Source organism: Callithrix jacchus, chromosome 10 (genome assembly GCF_049354715.1).
Source record: "Callithrix jacchus isolate 240 chromosome 10, calJac240_pri, whole genome shotgun sequence".
Lineage (NCBI taxonomy): Eukaryota > Metazoa > Chordata > Mammalia > Primates > Cebidae > Callithrix > Callithrix jacchus.
The window spans coordinates 39491476-39505902 of record NC_133511.1 but is presented as its reverse complement, the minus strand read 5'-3'; the positions used below and the strand labels follow the sequence as shown (position 1 = coordinate 39505902).

The 14427-nt window shown below is 35.3% G+C and overlaps 1 protein-coding gene across 2 annotated transcripts in view; it reads left to right on the top strand.

The window, feature by feature from the left end:
• Window positions 1-14427, top strand: part of CNTN5 (contactin 5) — a 1452729-nt gene that overhangs the window by 1293996 nt on the left and 144306 nt on the right. The window lies entirely within an intron of this gene.

The window sequence follows — 14427 nt, the reverse complement described above, 5'->3', positions numbered from 1 at the left end:
GTTAATAGAGGAGAACATTATAGCAGCTTCCCCAAGATTAAAAACTAAAATAAGACTTTTGCTCAGAGACTTTAAAAGAAAGTGTGAAGAACAAGGTCAAGTTAAGATAAACAGAATGGAGCTATAGATTGCAACAGATGACCACAGTGCTAGATTAGTCTGATATTCAGAAGAAAACAAAAAGCAAGGACTTTTTTAAACGATGCCTTGGGAAACACCAAGAGGCGGGATCATAAAGAAACCAGGTTCTAAGTGGCTACCTGTAGTTCTAAATGGAAGGTGGTCTTCACTTGGACACAATGTAAGAAGAACCGCTTATCAGGTATGGATCATGTTGGCCAAACAAGCTGATTAGTTTATCATTTTTAGTTGATGGTAAACACTTAGCTTGGTATTTCTCAATGGTAAACAAAGCTTTCAGCTCTAAATCAGTCTTTTTTTTTTTTTTTTTTTTTTGGTTTGGTTTGATTTGCTCTTTTTTTACTACAATGAAGATACATTTAATTTTTCTAATAATATAAATTTTTTAAAGTTTATTGTAGATCATTTAAATGTATCAAAACTTGAAAGAAGAAAATAAAAGCTACCTGAAAAACCATGTGGATATATTCACCAGTAACATTTGTAACCATGTTTTCATATATCGCTTCAAGCACATATAGACACACACTTTACACAGGTGAGATCATATCATGAATGTCGCTTTAAAGCAATGACTTTCCTCCATTATCTCCCCATAATGCATCTATCACACCCAGTTTAGTTTGTTAATATCCTCATGTATGTCCTTTTATATTTTACTCTGTCCCACTGTAATCCTGGGCAGATTTACATATAAACGGGGATATTTTTTAAATTCTTTTATAAAAACTATATATTTTATATTCTTTTTCTGAATCTCATTATTATCATTGAATAATCATCTTGAAAATTGTTCCATTTCACCTGGTATAGCTCTAATACACTCTTTTCAATAGATCCATAATATCCCATGGTGTGACTATACTTCAGTGTATTTAGCTGTTTTCCTATTAAACAAATACTACATTCTTTTTCTGTTTTGAGAGATTTCTGAACAATGCTACAGAAAACATCTTTAAACATCTGTTTCTTTGCATATCAACAGTTTCCTTCCTGGGGGAGAGATTACCAGGAATAGATGACAGGGTCAAAGAACAAAACTTATTTTTAATTTAAATAGGTGCTGCCAAGTTTTTGATATGGAATAAAAACATGCAATATCAAACTACATTACTGCATTACAGCCTTAGAGAACAGAAGTTACTAGACGGGGGCAAGAGTTCTCTGTGTAGGCCCAACTTTGTCTCTAGTCATCTGTACGACCTTGGATAAGTCATGTCCCTTGTCTAGACCTCCATCTTCAAAGTGAAGAGGCTAGAATACAGGATTCCTAATGACTTTATCTAGTTCTAAAGTTCTATGATTTTTTTCATTTATATTCAAAAAGTAAAATCTAAGCAACTCTCCAAATATAATATCCAATAATATGAAATCATGAAATGATTTTTAAAAATTTTAGTGAACACCAACCATGTTTTAGGAGGGATTACCAAAAGCTCTAAATTTATATTTTTCTCTGATAAATATTGCAAATCTCCTTAATTCTTGGAAGATGTTTCAGTCTCATTGTGCCCTTAGTATTGGTGATTTCCCAATGTAGCAGGAATTTCAAACTGAAACAAATTCAAGTCAGAATTATTCCCCACAGCCAAAAAAAAAAATCTGTATATGTAATACCTTACTAGATAATAAAAGATTCCTATAATGTTTAAGATTTCCTCTAAAAGCAACAGTAAGCTTATAGAATGAAAAAAATGTCATTATCTCTACATAAGAGATCAGCATCCTTTATTGTGTATAACTCATTCTCTCCAAACTTCACATACAATGAAACATTCAAGCCCTATCAATCTGAAATCTTGGATCAAATATATACATATATATGATAACTGGTGTTGCAATAAATTCAAATGTGTATAAAAAGTCTTTTAAATATAAATCTAAATGCACATGTCAATTACTTCAGTTGCCAGCATTTACATATTTCTTCTAGCTTAAAGACAGTGATCTACAGGGTACCTTATAATAGTGGAAGCTTTATTCTACAGTTAGAAAACAATGAGAAGTGAAAGAATATGGTCTCATTGATGATTTTTCAATAACAACCTGAATAAACTTTCATTTCCACACATTCAATAAGTGATGAATCCTCTTTCATAAAATTCAATGCCTAGCTAAGACTTGTTATTTAAAATGAGTTTTCTGTGGCTGTGTCTTGACACACTTTCAAAATGTCAGTTGAATTTGACTGAGTGTCCTTGACCTTGAACTTTTCATAGTTGGTTTGACTGACACATTTATTCAAATTGACCTTTTTTTAAAACTGAACTATTCTTCTTCTGTTTGAATGTTCATTGGAGGATTGCTGTTGGAGTCTACAATGTAAGCTTTGCTTTGAATAGTTAGCTTTTTCTGACATTGATGGGTTTGAATTCTCTCAATTCTAAGTATGTTTGACGTTGATGAGAATCTTCCCGATTGAGAAACACAGTGTTAAAGCGGATGATGTGATCCCCGTTTTCTTCTTTTACAATAATAGGGTATTTTTTCATTCATAAACTTGTTTCTAAGCATTAGAAACTTTGAAAGTGAACTTGGCAAAAGAATACTCAGTATTTGTTCATAAGGCACATAGTTGAAATAATTTAGCTAGTTGTTAAAGACTATGCTTATTAAAATATTTACTACTATTGCCAAAAACTAGGACAAATATGTATCTCCTAAACTTGAATTTTGAGGAAAAATTTGAAAGACCCAAATTTTAACTTACTGGAAAATACTCTTTAGAATTGCTGATATAAAATTCATTATTTCATTAGTAATAATAAATTTAAAAAAAAAAGTCAGGTATAAAAGTTCCTCTACCATTTTTCTTTGTTCTTTTCTTTTAAAATGTCTGTCAATATGCTTATTCCATAGCTAACTGTATCTTTCCATAGCAAACTTCTATGTAGCAGACACAGTTTTAGGCACTAGGTATAGCAGTGAGCTAGACACCATCTTTATTTATGAGAATGAAGTGCAAATATGGTTGGTACCCACAAAATAAAAAAATAGTTAAGAATACTTTTAGGTCATACTTGCCTAGTGGATACTGAGGCTGCTTCTTTCTTTCAGTGTTCATGTGGCTCAAGAAAATAAAATGAAGAATTTATCTAAATTCTTCTTGAAAATGAAGATCCTTTTTAGCTTATGTCAGTCCTTTTATCGTTTATCATAGAGAAATAAAAGCCAGTTGGTAGTAAATACTTTCAATGCTCTGCCTGTAAATTTCCTTAAGGAAATCCATAAGTTTGTTAGGAATCCTTTCTGTCTTTCACATTACCACAGGCAAAGTTCTACTACTTTTTCTGCCAATTCATAACTCAAGTTTCCTTTTCTCCAGCTTCCACTTAGAATCTCCTCACCATTTTCTCAGGCTTCTTCAAGTTTCTTTGGGTCCTTTCCTATCTTGGGCAGGATGCTGTGGGAAGCTGCCTTTAAGACTCTGAAGTATATAAACAAAGGTTTATACCACACACAGGAAATCTTTACCTGGACGACACCCTTTATTTCATAGCTCCCTGGATTTGATGGTTTGTCAAGGGTATTTTTACTTTGCTGGTTCTTTGCTACTCAGAGAGACTGGAGGTGGGAATAAATTCTGTTTTTAAATCTAGTAGGGCTTGGCTTCTTTATGGTTCCTCTATATTCTGTAACCTTGTCGAAGCTCACATCACTTGCCATACAACAGCCAATAAGTTGAGCAACGAGGTGTTGGGGCAAGGAAGGCAACTTTACTCAGAGAGCCAGCAGACCAACAAGATGGCAGAATAATGTCCTAAAGAACCATCTTAAGTTATTAGAATTTTAGTCTGCTTTTATGTTAGGGGAAGGGGAAAAAGGGAGGGGACTGAGATGAAGAGGTGGCTGATGCTTACAGACACCTGGGTGTCAGTGAGGGTCCCAGGTGGTGGGGGTGGAGGTGGAGGGTAATGGTCGTGAAACTTCTTTGTCTTTCAGGTCACAATGCTCCCATAAATAGTTAACATAACAATATTACTTTTGTGTACACCCTCTATATTTCTGTGGGGTTCGTTTTGGGAAGAGATTGTTATCATCCTTGCTTTAAAGATAAACTATGAACTAAATTCCTCTCAAATGAAGCTTGTCCTACATGCAGATATAAGCAAAAGCAGTTAACCTACAATATATCCCTGCAGGGTAGAGGCATTAGGAGCAAAATGGAGCTAGTCATGCTAGGCCTTCTTTTCACTGTTACAATTCTGCTTAAACAATGAGTAATTCTCTTTTTAAAACTCATCTCCCTAATTCCACGGTTAAGATAAACCAGTTGGCACCATCAGTCTTGTTCCTGAAAATCTCATTATACAAAGCCAACGTTCATTCATGATAAATAATGTGTTGCCACATGGCCTCAGGTGACAATACTGCCAAACTTTTCAACACTACATGGAAGGTCACTTTTCTTCAACCATGGATACCAATGTCCTCACTGCTCTTCATTCCTGAACAAGAGTCTCCTAGGGACCCTCCCAGCTTTCACTAGTAGTGTCATCATGACCCTTCCAACCTTTGCACAACTAACTCCAAAGCCAATGTACCCCACCTCTAGGTACCACATTATTTTATGGTTATTCTCTGCTGTACAAGTACTCCAAAACTTAGTGGTATAAAACTACAACCATTTTACTCTGCTCACCATTTCATGAGTGAATAAATCAGGCAGATAACAGCAAGGATGGCTTGAACCTTCTTCATAGTTCCTGAGCCTTCAGCTATGGTAGCCAAATGGCTGGAGATGGATGGCTGGGATGGCTCAATGGTGCTATATGCCGGGAGCCTCAGTTCTGAATACTGGAAAGATTTCCCAGATCTTCTCCCTAATGCTTCTGCCAGGACTAGAATCTTCAATGTGATTTTTGCTACTCACAAGTGTAGTAGACTAGAATGGTTAAAGTAACTGAAAATGTCTGGCCTTCTTTCTTTATCTATGCAATCTCCCACCTAGCCAATGGGGCCTTTTTCACATCATCATGGCCTCAATTTGGTATAATTTTTCTTATATTCTCCAGAATAAATGTCCCAATGGGCTTAGAAAGAAATTTCAAGTCTTTTATGATCTAGCCACAGGATTTTAAATACCTCACTTTTGCCATGTAACATTGGCAGAAAAAGTTATGAAGGCCAGTCCAGATTCAAGGAATAGGAAATTAGAGTACACTTCCCAGTAAGTCCAATGGCAAAATATATGTGGACATTCTAAGTCTACCTCAGTAGACAAGTAGTAAAATCCTAGGCCTAACAGATTCTTTGTACAACCCTGCATACAAGTAGTGTTACCATGAAACACAGCAACTAATGCAGTGTAAAATAGATTGTGAATGATTCATTAATGTCATGTTCAGCCATAATAAAATAGAGTACATCTCACCATTGGCTCTTGAGATAAATTTTAAATACTCCATAGTGCAATGCTTAGTCACTGTACTGGAAAGGGGAAAGAATAAGTAATAAGAAAGAATAAGTATCAGTAAGCAGAAATGAAAAGAAGTTGTGGATATTAAATGTAATTCACATGGAGCACTGACATTCCATTCCAATTATTGGCATCTACTGTACTCTAGAGAGGGGTTGTGGATTACGGGGCAGGGGTAGAATCAATGCCCTGGAAGCCTGGAAGGAATAATAGGCAAAATAATATGCAAATAGGGTCATTAATCAATGAGAGGAGGAAACAAATGGAAGTATAAAAAACAGGTAGAGGACTTCTCATTTTATGGGACTTAGCATCAACCTCCCTCTCCTACAAGGCTGGAGATCTAAGATAAAAAAGAAATTACTTGTATCTATGAGACCAAACCACAAAAAAGGTACTCAAACAAACTGGCCTCATTCCAGGCTAATTCTTAGAGTTCCATACAAAAATCAGTGAAACACACCATGGTCTACTACAATCCCAAGACTTTGGATTTTTGATAATACCAGGTCAATACTAATTTTAACTGATGAATGAGATAGAGCTACTCATATTCTCCCTGGTTGGCCTCTACTGATTTCAAGGAGGATTTAGAAAACCTACAGGCAGGTATCTGAGTATTCTTCCACACAGCCAGGAAGACACAAGATTTGTGTGAAGACGCTGACTATTCTGCAATGTAAAAATGGCAGAATAAATTGTAATTTATCCTGGAAGACAGTGTAACAAAATAATGTTAACATTAAAAGATAAATTAAAAGTATGACAAGACATTCTCTAAATTAGAATCAAAAAACTAATATATCAGTAAAATATCAGTTCATCTAAATTATGCATTTTGGTTAGGAAATAAAATTTGGCCAACTCTTTTTCCACTAAAGCTATGTTATTATAAATTGTATATGACTAAATGAGGACTGGTCAGTTGTGGGTAACATATTGAAAATTTTCTTCATCTTGATAAATGTCACAATAAAAGTAAATGACGGCATGAGCAAATGTGCTAAATGGGTCTTGGGTGTTATCAGAAAGGTGATACTGACATTGCATAGGGATATGCAGTATTTTATGTCTAGATGCAGTTGATGAAAAGCTGTCATAAAAGCATGAGCTTTCCAAATAATCCTATGGTTCATTTAAATAACTAATTTCATTACTACTCAATGAGGCCATTTTGTATTAGTATACTTGCCAAATTTGATTTAACTAGTGCTAGTGAATGAAATTACCTTCGGGTTCAAGCAGAACGAGGAGTGGAAAGAGTACCTGATCAAAAATCAGATGCCCAGAGCTTTTCTCCTGCCTCCACACTTAACTTGCCAATGGACAAGTTGCCTAGACTCTTCAGCCTCCAGTTTTCTCAACTACTATAGAAATTGGTTAGGCTACATAATATTTATTTATCTTTCCACATTAAATTCTTTTTTTCTGCAATGTCTTTTTGTACTATTAACTATTTTAACAAAGCACATCACATTACAGTCGGTTGTTACCTCTAACACTGTGTTGTGAGTTTCTTAAAACCATAATTTATCTTTTCTTTTATACCACTCACTATGTTAAGAAGAATCTATTGGGTGGGTCACAGCCCAGCCATGCTTGCTATGATAAAGAAAGGCATAGTTTCAAAGGTGTCACATATTTATGATTTTCTTTCTAGACAAAATGATATTCTACCAAGTTCTTGTTAAATAATTACATAACTGTGCATTTGCTATAAGCATCCATAATATAACATAGCCACTGTAGAATGTTATAATTCTAGACCTTTCCTGGTGGTCATATTATTACTAGCTATTTATAAAGCGCAAGCTGATACATAAATGAACAAAATTTTTCTGACTAGTTCTGTCACCTTCATGTAACTTCAGTGTGAGGTATTTTATGGAGCATAGACTTAGTGAAAGATAGTGAGATTATTCTATTACTAGACAATGGGATAATTCACTGCAAGCAAGAATGTGTATTGTCTCTCATGACTGCTAAAATCTTCTTACCTACCAGCATTGCCTCATTGAGCCAACCTATGGACCAGGTGTTATTCAGCTTAGAAGATGTCATTACTGAGGAGATGCCAAGAGAAAGTTGATCCATCATACAAACACTAGAGAGGAATTTCTCGTAACTTTAATGATGTGAGTTTAAATACTACGCCTGCCTAGAATTCTCTTAAACTGGTTTTCCATTGCACTTACAAAATTGCCAATTTAAAAGTGAGGTTGAGAGTCCCCACATGGTCCCTTCTAGCTCTAGGACTGTAAAGTTTAGAGGAGTGCCCCCATCTCCATTCTTTCAACTGAGATAGTGTCCTCTTTCCTTTGTCATTAACAAACCAGGATAAAGTAAGTGAACAGGTTGAATCTAATGATACGCATCAGTGAGCTTTGTGTTTCCATTGGAGGTGCAAGAAAAAAGGAGAAAAATGTTTGGAGAGAATAACACATAAATAAATATACCAACATCTGGATAGGTTTACACCAAACACTGAGTATACAATGTAATGTATATCACTGTAGTTTCTAACACAAACCTTAAGAAGATGTATTCTATTTCTTTATTTACATACCAGCATACACTGAGAAAGACTTCAAGTCAATAAAAGAGAAGATATAAACATTAAAGTGGGAAAGGATAAGTGTTTTACAATTTGCAAAGAGATGCATGCCAGCTCCTGGATACTTGTCTCAGAGAGCAATGTATCTTAACGTGCTAATGTTTCAGAAGATGACAGGTAATATCAATGTGAATTGGAGGGGTCAGCAGGACCAACCTCATGGACAAGTAACTCACTGGGCTCCACGTTGAGAAGGGTCTCATGCTTGGTGTAGTGCTTGGCTGTTACCATTTTGAAGTCTAAATTTTTTTTAAACAAAGAAACTTGCATTTTCTTATGCACAGGGCCCCACAAATTATGTAGCCAGTCCTGGTGGTCTGTGAAACCTTTGAATAAGACTTGAACAAGGTCTTAGATAAGACTTGAAACCTTAGATAAGACTTGGACAGGGTCTTAACATGTGAGATATAATTTGTAGATTTTGGCGGATCACTGTGGAACTACCTGAAGGAAGGTTCAGAGAATGTATTTTCCACCGTAGTGAGTCTAGCTTCCTACGTAAGATTAAGAAGGTGGATCATCTTGTAGACAATAGGGAACCAGTGACAATTTTTGAGATGGTAAATAAAATCACTTTTAAGGATTAACTTAGCAATGGCATAGCAGATAGATGAGCATGAAGGACAAAGAAGTGATCAAAAAGGAGCTATTTTAAAAATCTAAATTTAGGAGTTGGTGCTCATACAATGATTGCTAAAACTATATAAGGCACACAAAAAGAGAAAATCTTTTTCTCTGGACTCAGCCTGAGTATTGTTTTATGAAACAATAGATCCATCTCTCCCCACATCTCTTCAAAACTCAGATGCAAGTATGAGGAAAGCTGATCCACATTCTCTGCCAATGTGTCTTCTGTCGAAGCTGGATTAGACAGGAAACCCCCTGAGTACAGATTCTATGCCTGTGTCCACAAATCTTAGCACAGCAGAAACGAATGCCTTTTGTAATTAGTAATATACTGAATAAACAATAAAGGGAGATGAGTCAAATAGTCTCATAGTCAGGGAACACGAACTGTTGCCAACAGACTGAATGGAGCTACAAGTCAGCCCAGGAAGGCATGAGACTGATAAATTATGTGATCTTATCTATTTCAGCCCTCTCTTTACTTTAGAAGCCCTAGATTAATACAGAAATGCTACCAGCCCTTTTGCATTACTCACGTTCATCTCAGATAAAGGACTTCCCATTTACCTTGCCACTAGGGAAAAGACAATTGTTTCTCCTCTTTAATCTATGTCACCAAGTAGAACTGTTTCTACATTTTTCTCAATACTTAAATTATTAGAATATGGATTGAAAATTAAATATCAAGTCCCAGACTTTTGATGTTAGGGTCCTATTTACCCATTTTGAGTCTTCAGCGTGTTGCTGGTTATGTTTACTACATCACCATACTAGACATAAATGTTCTGTCAAATAGTAGTTTGACTATTTTCTTCACTAGTAGTGATTAATAATTTTACTTCTGATAATATATTCAATTATTTAAGAATGCAAGTTAAATATCAGCTATTTTCTAAAAACAATACTAAAACTGGTATTTTCTTTAAACCCTATTTTATGAGTAGTAAAGAAAAAACAAATAGAAAAAGAATGTCTCTGTATTTGATGTCCTTATCATAGGAGGGTACTTTAAACAAATTATCCTCCTGGAAGAAGAAATACTGTTACTAGGAAAATCTTTTAACTCTCTAAGGTTTTATGTCAACAACATTAAACTTATCTAAAAATCTGTGTCTCATGGCTGACACACAATGTTTTATGCTAGGTAAGATTTAGAAAACTACATCTCATAGATTTGATATGCCATATTATTTTGCCTTACCGAGAAGAATGGTTGATGGATAGTTTTCTTAGGGGCCAGGCATGCTAGAGACGCCTTGTGATGAGCCCTTCAGAAAGTTAAATAAACCCTAAATGAGGGCACAGAAATTGCCCTACCCAGCAGCCTTCTGACTAGGTCATTCAGCACGAGTTCACTATTTACAGGAACACCACATTAAGTTACCTTGTTGATCAGTTGGTTTCTTCCCGATACACTCTCAGCTGCTTGCTGTGCTTGCAGCAATATGCTATAACTTTGAGAAAAATGCTTTCAGAGTATTTATACTTTTGAAGCACTTCCTAATAGTTCATGTATGTACATCTTTTGATTCCCCTCAATACACTATGAGAGAGACAGTGAAGTTGTTATTATCCCAATAAGATGACTTAACCAGGGTTCCAGGGCCAGCAAGTTACTAAACTAAGGCTGGAATTCAGTTCTTCTTCTCAGTTTAATGCTTTTCTAGTATACTATAAGCATGAAGGGACATGAGGAAAGGGACATGAGGAAATATTTATATCTAAAATAAAGCTAAGTACTTATCAAAAAGCTTACTCTAGCTATGGAAAATATTGATATCCAGTTTGGTAAGAGAGTGAGTATCAATTAAAGAACTATTCCTCTTGGTTAAGAGCGCAATTATAGTGCCCTTCAGCAGATAAATTTTATCAGAAATTTACTATATGCCAGACACACTGCTATGGGCTTTACTCACATTATCAAAATGAAACTCTGAGAGAAGCTCTGAGCAATAGAGTAATTTAACCAGGGTGAATATCTAATAAGTGGTAGAGCTGGGATTCACACAATTCTGTCATTCTAGAACCTATATATACTCTTTAGGTGTCTTTTTCCACTGTCTTTCTCCATAGTCTTTTCCTATTTTCCTTTCTATCTGACTAGAGAGGAAAAGGGGCAGGAGGGCCAGGGGTATTGTCAGCCACACACAAGAAAAGAAGCAACCCTCCATGCATTCATTAGCTTGCTGCGCTAGTGCTAACTCGGCTCTGGGAATGTCCATAGTGGACCCTGGGGGAGACGTCCATGAATGGCCAGTACTAGTTCAGAGACGTGAGCAAAGTGACACTGGAGCATACAGAGGCAAAGCTAAGAAAGCCTGGGGAGAGAGAGTACAGAAAAACCTTACCAAGGAGTTGGCAAGAATATCTCCAGGAAAAGAGAAAAGAAGGAGCATCTGCAACAGAACAGAAAAGCTATGCAAATAGGCTATGGGAAGCATGCCTATGTGTGGGTAAATGTGAGGCTGGTATTGTAGAACAACAGAATTAAGTTGCAGGAGGTAGAATCGTGTTCTAAAGAGCTCTCTCTGTCAAAATAAGGCAACAAGAGCCAGCAGACATTCTGAACAATAATGCTAAATGAACTTTCATTGTCTAGGAATATAACTGGCAGTCTTAGGTTGGATGAGCAGGACACTTAGTCAAAGTGAGAGCTAAAAAGCAATGGGACTTGGGTGGAAAGACAGCATTTTCCTGTTTTATGTCAGTCATTGATAAATGTCACAGTAATCTAGCAGTTGCTCTAATGAAACTATGTGACCAAGATATTTTAATGACATAGCCATGTTACTGTACTCACAGAGACTGAACATACATCTTGTTTTTAAAAGAAATCCTTCATTTATTTATTCATTCAACAAACATTTAGTAAGCTCCCACTATGTGGCACGTACTATGCAAGGTTTGGAGCATTGTGTTAAGCACTAGTTACAGCAAAATTCATTTGAAGCAACAAGTAGCCTGACTTGTTCAAACAGTCAACAAAAGCAGAAAAAAAAAAAAAAAGAAAAGAAAGCAAGTGTCAAAGAAAGCAAGAAAAAAGAGAGTAATTCCTAAGAGACAAAATGTGAAAAGGAGGTTTAAGTTTAAGAAAGCAAGCATCTGCTTTAAGTAACCATTTCATTAAAAGTGCACTAAATTGTAGAAGTTCTCTCTCAGGAACTGCATGCTGTGGGCTGAGATTTAGTATAATGGGCTCCCACATGAATTCCTCTCATTACTTCTCTTGAAAGATCAGTAAATCTACTGAAAGGGTAATTTAGGTTTAGTGTTCACATCCATTCATTTTAACTTTTAATCTTTCCTGTTTAGGATGTTAAAAATATGACGCAGATACAGTCTAAAAGAGAAGAAATGGGCCTAAAATGAGACGATTTTAACTCCTTGGATGGTCTTGATATTGATAGATACACCACAGGCTGTAGACTCTTTGTTTCTGATAGATGGTGATGGAGCTTTGACCATTTTATAGAGCATTGCACACTATTAACTGCAGGAACCAAGTAAAGGACAACATACAAAAGAGAATCTATACCTCACTCTCCTGAATTCCTTGGACCTTCATGGGATTTTAATGAAATCTCTTCTTCATCCCATTAAACTTAGTTTTTACTGTAGTCCCATGGAAAGAGGAAAGGTTTGAGGCATTTTGTCCAGGACATAAAGAAATAAATTATGTGGGAAAACAAAAGTCTGTAAAATGAGACTATCAGTTATTAATGACAGGAATGTGATTTTATGAAAAATTTTTTTTAAATGTGAGCCTGAAAAATCACCTATAATCAGTACTTTTCTGGTGTTTAAACTGCCACCAGTATAGTTTGTGCTATTAAGAAAAACAAGCAAGACAATAAAAAAAAATACAACAAATAATATCAACAACTAAAGGCACTGTCTTTTAGATAGTGCTATTTCTAGGGAAATACAAACAAATCCTCCCTGATTTTCTGGGGCCTCACTTTAGATTTACTTTTAGACATAGGACCTGTTCTGGGCCAATGGGGTACACAATGATTCCTGAAATTGAATTGAGTACCCCATTAAAAAAACCTAAGAAATCCAGAGAGAAAGAATCTTAAGTGGGCTCATCTCACCCTTAGTGGCAAATATAAAGAAGCTCATTCATACAGTATTAAATTATATTGATTTGAAACTAAATTATGATTTATTAATGGTTTAGAGTTTGCTTTTATTTCCCCATTAAAAAAATCAAAGGTTTTAAAGTTGCTTTTTCTGATTTGAGGGAAGTACTTAGTCTAGTGAAGATGAGAAAATGAATTCAGTTAGGATTTAAAAGCAGCAATTTATCCAAAAGATATTAGCAGTGTAGGACACTTACTAGACAAATATCACATTCCTTGAAATAATTCTTATGACATGTTAATGCATTCTTGCTATGAAGCATTTCCTTGTAAATGACTAAACCAGACCATGTCTTAACAATTATTTCATGAGAGAAAACTGCATTACCCTCAGAAGTTTAGATCATAAGACTAACAGGAAGGCAAAAAGCAAAACAAAACAGAAATTAAATACCAGAAATAAATGATCTAAAACATAGTATATAGTATAGTAATTCATCGAAATAAATATATACAATTTGAGCAAAAAGTTCACAATGAATGCTAAGAAAAAAGAAATTCAAAAGGTATCTGGAAATTAGTGTTGTTTTAAAATTCTTAAATAACTATGATACTGCCTACTAAGAACAAACATCACTTTTTAAAGGTCTGTAATCTGTGATGCCTCTCTGCAACTTTCATTACCTATTATTTCATGTGCTCAATTATTGTTAGAGAAAAATTTTGAGTTCTTTGATGATGCCATTTCAAGCAGCATGCATCTGATCTTATTCCAATTGTTGTTTGATCGCAAAATGGAAACTGAAGGGAATGTTGGAGTTTTGCTACGTCACTACCCAAAGAAATAAAAACCTCCTGAGTTATTGTAAATATCAACCAGATCCTTACATGATCACAATAAAAGAAATCTATCTTTCCTGATAGAGTAAATTAAAGGCAACATTAATTAATGGAAGGTTTGTACCAGCCATTTGAAAACGTAAGAATATCACCTATCCCAAGAACGAAAATATCTAAAGATATCCTCCCTGGTACTCACTGATCTCCCTAACTGCAGTTGTTCTTCAACTATGTTCAAATCATCTTGCCCCCAACAAGAATCTGGTATTTGGAGCTTCCTTTGTGTTTTGTAACTACACTGATTAACAACTATTCAGCCTGACCCTGCTCCCTGATGGTAATGGTTATGGGAGGAATACATCTTTGTTAAGTAAAGACACATGGCTTTGGGACCAGCAATCTTTCAGCTGAGCACTGTCTCATCCTGTTGCCTACAGTGTTATTAGGAAAAGAACCATCAGTAAAGTCACATGAGATAATATTTGGATTGCTATCTTTTCATAATCCATTTCCCACAAGTTGCTGTTCCTTTCAATACGATTTTCTTGCCATAAAATACACCTGTCTCTGAATAGCAAAGCAACAGTTTTGCTCACTATTTCTCCTATACTTTTAAAGATATGAGTTTGTGCATATTAAATATTTCTTAAATATCTTAGCTGCTAAATCATTATATGCAATATTAAATGTTCAATCCCTTTATT